The following is a 7,644-nucleotide window of genomic DNA, read 5'->3' as shown; positions in this document are numbered from 1 at the left end:
TGACAGACAAAGATCACAAGTAGGCAGAGAGGCAGGCAGAGAGAGAGGAGGAAGCAGGCTCCCTGCTGAGCAGAGAGCCCGATGCAGGGCTCGATCCCAGGACCCTGGAATCATGACCGGAGCCAACGGCAGAGGCTTTAACCCACTGAGCCACCCAGGCACCCTAACAAGTGTCCTCCTTAATATTCATCAGTCCGCAACTCACCCACCTCCCTCCATCAATTCTTAGTTTATTCTCTATCATTGAGTCTCTTATACCTTGTTTCCCTCTTCCCTTTTTTCTTTTCTCTCTATGCATATGTTCACCCACTTTCCTTCTTAAATTTCACATATGTGTGAGATCATATGGCATCTGTCTTTCCCTAATTGACTTTCACTTAGCATGATACACCCTGTCTCCATTCAAGTTGTTGCAAATAACAACAATTCATTCTTTTTGATGGCTGAGTAATATTCCATTGTCTATAGATACCAACACTTCCTCATCCATTCATCAGTCAATGGACATTTGTGCTTTCTCCATAGTTTGGCTATTGTTGATAATGCTTCTATAAACATCAGGGTGCATGTATCTTTTCGAATCTGTATTTTTTTATTCTTTGGGTAAATACCTAGTAGTGCCATTGCTGGACCATAGTACAGTTCTATTTTTAATATTTTGAGGAAACTCCATACTGTTCTCCAGAGTTTGCATTCCCACTAACAGTGCAATAGTGTGCTCCTTTCTCCACATCCTTGCCAGCACCTGTTGTCTTTCTGTTGTTAATTTTATCCATTCTGACAAGTATGAGCTTGTATCTTATTGTGGTTTTGATTTGTATTTCCCTGATGATGAGTAATGTTGAGCATCCTTGTATATTTCTGTTAGACATCTGGATGTGTTTTCTTGGAAAAGTGTCTATTAAAGCCTTCTGTCCATTTCTTAACTGGTTTGTTTTTTGGGTGTTGAGTTTGAAAAGTTCTTTGTAGACTTTGGATACTAAGCCTCTATCAGTTACATCATTTGCAAATATCTTCTCCCTTCCAGAGTGTGTCTTTTAGTTTTGTTGACTGTTTACCTTGCTGTGCGGAGCTTTTTATCTTACAGAAGTCCCAATAGTTTATTTTCACTCTTGTTTCCTTTGCCTGTGGTGACATGTCTAGGAAGAAGTTGCTACAGCCAAGGACAGAGAGGTTTTCCCTGTGTTCCCCTCTAGTTTCCTATCTCACATTAAGGTCTTTCATATATTTTGAATTTATTTTTGTGTATGGTTGTAAGAAAGTGGTCCAGTTTTCTCAGCACCATTTGTTGAAGAGGTGTGTTTTTCCATTGGATATTCTTTCCTGTTTTGTTGAAGATTGCTTGGCAATATAGATGAGGGCCCATGTCTTGGTTCCCTATTTTGTTCCATTGATCTATGTGTCTGTTTTTGTGCCAGTACCATACTTTCTTTTATTTATTTATTTATTTACTCGACAGAGAGAGATCACAAGTAGGCAGAGAGGCAGGCAGAGAGAGAGAGAGGAGGAAGCAGGCTCCCCACCAAGGAGAGAGCCTGATGCGGGGCTTGATCCCAGGACCCGGGGATCATGACTTGAGCCAAAGGCAGAGGTTTTAACCCTCTGAGCCACCCAGGCACCCCCAGTACCATACTTTCTTGATGATGACAGGTTGTAATATACCTTGAAATCCAGAATTGTAATGCCTCCAGTTTTGTTTTTCTTTTTCAGAATTGCATTGCCTCTTCAGGGTCTTTAGTGGTTCTATATAAATTTTACATTTTCTTATTCTAGCTTTGTGAAAAATATTGGTGGTATTATGATGGTGATTGAATTGAATGTATAAATTGCTTTGGGTAGTATAGAAATTTTAACAATGTTTTTCCAATCTATGGGCATGGAGAGATTTTCCATTTCTTTGGTCCTCTTCAATTTTTTTATAAGTGTTTTATAGTTTTCAGAGTATAGATATTTTAGTTCTTTATTTAGATCTGTTCCTAGGTATTTTATTGTCTTTGGTGCAATTGCAAATGAGATCAATTCCTTTATTTCCTTTTCTGCTGCTTCATTATTGGTGTATAGAAATGTAACAGACTTCTTCACATTGATTTTATATCCTGTGACTTTGCTGAATACATGTATGAGTTCTAGCAACTTTTTTGGTGGAGTCTTTTGGGTTTTCTACATAGAGTTTCATGTCATCTGCAAATAGTGAAAGTTTGACTTTTGCCAATTTGGATACCTTTCATTTCTATTTGTTGTATGATTGCTGAGGCTAAGAATTTTAATACTATGTTAAATGGTAATGGTGAGAGTGGAATCCTTGTCTCATTTCTGACTGTAGGGCAAAGGCTCTCATTTTTTTCCCATTAAGGATATTAGCTGTGTGTCTTTCATATATAGGCTTTGTGATGTTAAGGTATATTCCATCTATCCCTACTTTGTTGCAGTTTTTATCAGGAATGGATGCTATTATTTTATAAAATGCTTTTTATGCATCTCTTGACAGGATTATATGGTTCTTATAATTTCTTTTATTAATATGGTATATGACATTGATTCATATGTGAATATTGCACCAGCTCTGCAGCCCAGGAATAAATCACACTTGATGGTGCTGAATAATTATTTTAATGTACTCTTGGATTTGATTTCCTAGCATTTTACTGAAAATTTTTGCATCTCTTTTCATCAGGGATATTGTCCTGTAATTCTCCTTTTTAGTGGGGTCTTTGGCTTTTTGGTATCAGGGTAATGTTGGTCTCATAGAATCAACTTGGAGACATTCCTTTCTCCTCTAAATTATAGCATTAACTCTTCTTTAAATTTCACAGAATTCATCTGTGAAACTATCTGGTATTGGACTTTTGTTTGTTGGGAGGTTTTGGATTACCAATTCAATTTTGTTATTACTAATCAGTCTGTTTAAATTTTCTATTTCTTCCTGATTCAGTTTTGGATGATTGCAGGTTTCTAGGCATTAATCCATTTCTTCCAGATTGTCTAATTGGTAGGCATAATATTTTTCACAGTAGTTCCTTGTAATCCTTTATATCTCTGTGGCATCATGTTCTCTTTTGTTTCTGATTTTGAGACTCCTCCTTTTTTCTTAATGAGTCTGACTCAAAGTTTATCAATTTTCGAAAATCTAGCTTTGGTTTCATTGATTTTTTTGAATTTCTATTTTATTTATTTCTGCCCTGATTTTTATTATTTTTTTCTTCCTACTACTTTGGGTTTTGTTCTTTCTCCATCACCATTGGTATAAGGCTAGATTGTTTATTTGAGATTTTTCTTGTCTCTTTAGGTAGGCTTGTATCACTGTAAGCTTCCCTCTGAAAAGCTGCTTTTCATACCTCAAAGCATTTTAGATCATTGTGCTTTCATTTTCATTTTTTCCATGTGTTTTGTTAATTTTATTTTTGATTTATTATTTAACCCATTCTTGTTTAGTAATATGTTGTTTAGCCTCCACATGTTTGTGGGTTTTTTTCCATTTTACTTCTTGGAATTCATTTCTAGTCTCATCAGTTGTAGCTGGAAAAGATACTTGGTATGATTTTAATCTTCTCAGATTTATTGAGTCTTGTTTTATGTCTTACCATGTGATCTACCCTGGAAGATGTTCCATGAGAAGTTTAAAAGAATGTCTATTTTGCTTTTTTAGAATGGAATGTTCTGGGGGCTCCTGCGTGGCTCAGTGGGTTAAGTCTCTGCCTTCGGCTCAAGTCATTATCTCAGGATCCTGGAATCGAGTCCTGCATCAGGCTCTCTGCTCAACAGGGAGCCTCCTTCCCCCTCTCTCTCTGCCTGCCTCTCTGCCTGCTTGTGATCTCCATCTGTCAAATAAATAAATAAAATCTTTAAAAAAAACAATGGAATGTTCTGTATATATCTGTTAAGTAAATATGGTCTAATGTATCATTCAAAGCCACTGCCGTCTTTTTTATTTTCCGTTCCATTGTTGTTAATGAGGTGTTCATGTTCCCTGCTATCATTGTCTTACTGTCAATTTTTCCCTTTATCTGTTACTGTTTGCTTTATGTATTTAGGTTCTCCTATGTTGGATACACAATTATGTACAATTATATCTTATGGTTGAATTGATTAATTATTATTACATAATGCTTTTCTTTGTCTCTTGTTAGAGTCTTGTTTTAAAATCCATTTTGCCTAAAACACTGATGAAGGAAATTTAAAATGGCACAAACAAATGGGAACATACTCTATTTTCATGGATTGAAAAAAATAATATTGTTAAAATGTTGATATTACCCAAAGCAATCTATAGATTAATGTAATCCCTATCAAAATGCCAACAAAAGTTTTCACAGAACTACAACAAATAATACTAAATTTGTATGGAACCATAAACACAAAACAAAACAAAGAAACCTTGAATAGTCAAAGGAATCGAGAAAGAAGGACAAGGTTTTTCTCCTTTTTAAACTTGTTTTCTTCTGTCGTGATTGATAACTTTCTGTAATATTATGCTTGGATTTTTAAATTTTTGTTTTTATATATCTATTATAAATTTTTGGTTTGTGGTTGCCATGAGGTTCTATCTACCACACTAAATGTATGGTAGTCTATATTACATTGATCGTCATTTAAATTCAAAGATACTCTAATCATACTACATTTTTATTTCCCTCCTCCATGTTTGTTTATATAATGTCATATTTAACTTTTTGTTTTTTAAGCCTCTTAATAAAGTTTAGATCTAATTGAATTGAATTTGTTACTTTTGTCTTTTAACCTTGATATTAGCCTTATAAGTGATTGATCTACTACTTTTATTGTATGTTTGTTTTTATTTGTGAATTTTTCCACTTACATTTATGTTACTTCTAATTATAGCCTTTTCCTTTCTGCTTAAAAAATATAACATTTCTTGTAAGACAAATTTATTGGCGATTAACTCCTTTAACTTTTGTTTCTGTGGGAGATTCTCTCTCCAATTCTGAATGATAACCTTCTCTAGTAAAGTATTCTTGATTGTAGTTTATTTCCTATCAACATTTTATATATATCATGTCATTTCTGTGACCCGCAAGATTTCTGCTGAAAATTCAGCTGATAGCCTTATAAGGTTTCTCTTGTATGTACGTATTTGCTTTTGCTGCTTTTAAGATTCTCTCTTTATCTTTTTTTTTTTTTTTTTTTTTGCCATTTTAACTGTTACATATCTTGGTATGGGCCTGCTTGAGTTTATTTTGGTTGGTGTTTCTGTGCTTCCTGGACCTGGATGTCTGTTTCCTTCCCCAAGATAACGAGATTTTCAGCTATTATTTCTTCAAATACTTTTTCTGTCCCTTTCTCTTATTTTCTTCCTATTTGAACCTCTATAATGCACATATTAGTATGCTTGATATTGTACAAGAAATTCCTTAACCTATTCTCCTTTAGAAACCTTCTGTTTTTCCTTTTGCTGTTCAGCTTTGGTGCTTTGTGATACCATGTCTTCCAGGTCACTGATCAGTTCAGCTTCCACTAATCTGCTGTTGATGACATCCAACATATTTTTCATTGGATTGATTATATTCCTCCACTCTGATTGGTTCCTTTTTATATTTTATTTTTATTTGTTTTATAAACATATAATGTATTTTTATCCCCAGGGGTACAGGTCTGTGAATTTCCAGGTTTACACACTTCACAGCACTCACCATAGCACATACCCTCCCCAATGTACATAACCCCCCCCCCCCCCCCACAACGCTCAGTTTGTTTTGTGAGATTAAGAGTCACTTATGGTTTGTCTCCCTCCTGATCCCATCTTGTTTCATTTATACTTCTCCTATCCCCCTAACCCCCCAAGATGAATCTCCACTTCCTCATATCAGGGAGATCATATGATAGTTGTCTTTCTCCAATTGACTTATTTCGCTAAGCATGATACCCTCTAGTTCCATCCACATTGTCGCAAATGGCAAGATTTCATTTCTTTTGATGGCTGCATAGTATTCCATTGTATATATATATATACCACCTCTTCTTTATCCATTCATCTGTTGATGGACATCTAGGTTCTTTCCATAGTTTGGCTATTGTAGACATTGCTGCTATAAACATTCAGGTGCATGTGCCCCTTTGGATCACTATGTTTGTATCTTTAGGGTAAACACCCAGTAGTGCAATTGCTGGGTCATAGGGTAGTTCTATTTTCAATTTTTTGGGGAACCTCCATGCTGTTTTCCAGAGTGGCTGCACCAGCTTGCATTCCCACCAACAGTGTAGGAGTGTTCCCCTTTCTCTGCATCCTCGCCAGCATTGGTCATTTCCTGATTTGTTAATTTTAACCATTCTGACTGGTGTGAGGTGGTATCTCATAGTGGTTTTGATTTGTATTTCCCTGATGTCGAGTGATGTGGAGCACTTTTTTATGTGTCTATTGGCCATCTGGATGTCTTCTTTGTAGAAATGTCTGTTCATCTCTTCTACCCATTTCTTGATTGAATTATCTGTTTTTTGGGTGTTGAGTTTGCTAAGTTCTATATAGATTTTGGACACTAGCCCTTTATCTGATATGTCGTTTGCAAATATCTTCTCCCATTCTGTCAGTTGTATTTTGGTTTTGTTAACTGTTTCCTTTGCTGTGCAAAAGCTTTTGATCTGATGAAGTCCCAATAGTTCATTTTTGCCCTTGCTTCCTTTGCCTTTGGCGATGTTTCTAGGAAGAAGTTGCTGCGGCTGAGGTCGAACAGGTTGCTGCTTGTATTCTCCTCAAGGATTTTGATGGATTCCTCTCTCACATTGAGGTCCTTCATCCATTTTGAGTCTATTTTCATGTGTGGTGTAAGGAAATGGTCCAATTTCATATTTCTGCATGTGACTGTCCAATTTTCCCAACACCATTTATTGAAGAGGCTGTCTTTTTTCCATTGGACATTCTTTCCTGCTTTGTCGAAGATTAGTTGACCATAGAGTTGAGGGTCTATTTCTGGGCACTCTATTCTGATCCATTGATCTATGTGTCTGTTTTTGTGCCAATACCATGCTGTCTTGATGATGATAGCTTTGTAATAGAGCTTGAAGTCTGGAAGTGTGATGCCACCAACTTTGGCTTTCTTTTTCAATATTCCTTTGGCTATTCGAGGTCTTTTCTGGTTCCATATACATTTTAGGATTATTTGTTCCATTTCTTTGAAAAAAATGGGTGGGGTTTTGATAGGGATTACATTAAATGTGTAGATTGCTTTAGGTAGCATAGACATTTTCACAATATTTGTTCTTCCAATCCAGGAGCATGGAACATTTTTCCATTTCTTTGTGTTTTCCTCAATTTCTTTCATGAGTACTTTACAGTTTTCTGAGTATAGATTCTTAGCCTCTTTGGTTAGGTTTCTTCCTAGGTATCTGTAATTTTGGGTGCAACTGTAAATGGGATTGACTTCTCAATTTCTCCTTCTTCTGTCTTGTTGTTGATGTAAAGAAATGCAACTGATTTCTGTGCATTGATTTTATATCCTGACACTTTACTAAATTCCTGTACAAGTTCTAGCAGTTTTGGAGTGGAGTCTTTTGGGTTTTCCACATATAGTATCATATCATCTGCAAAGACTGATAGTTTGACTTCTTCTTTGAGGAATTGGATGCCTTTAATTTCTTTTTTTTGGTCTGATTGCTGTGTCTAGGACTTCTAGTACTATGTTGAATAGCAGT

This window comes from Enhydra lutris, unplaced genomic scaffold (assembly GCF_002288905.1).
Source record: "Enhydra lutris kenyoni isolate GAN:26980312 unplaced genomic scaffold, ASM228890v2 scaffoldscaffold79, whole genome shotgun sequence".
In the NCBI taxonomy this organism is placed as follows: Eukaryota; Metazoa; Chordata; class Mammalia; order Carnivora; family Mustelidae; genus Enhydra; species Enhydra lutris.
This window is presented reverse-complemented; position numbering follows the sequence as displayed.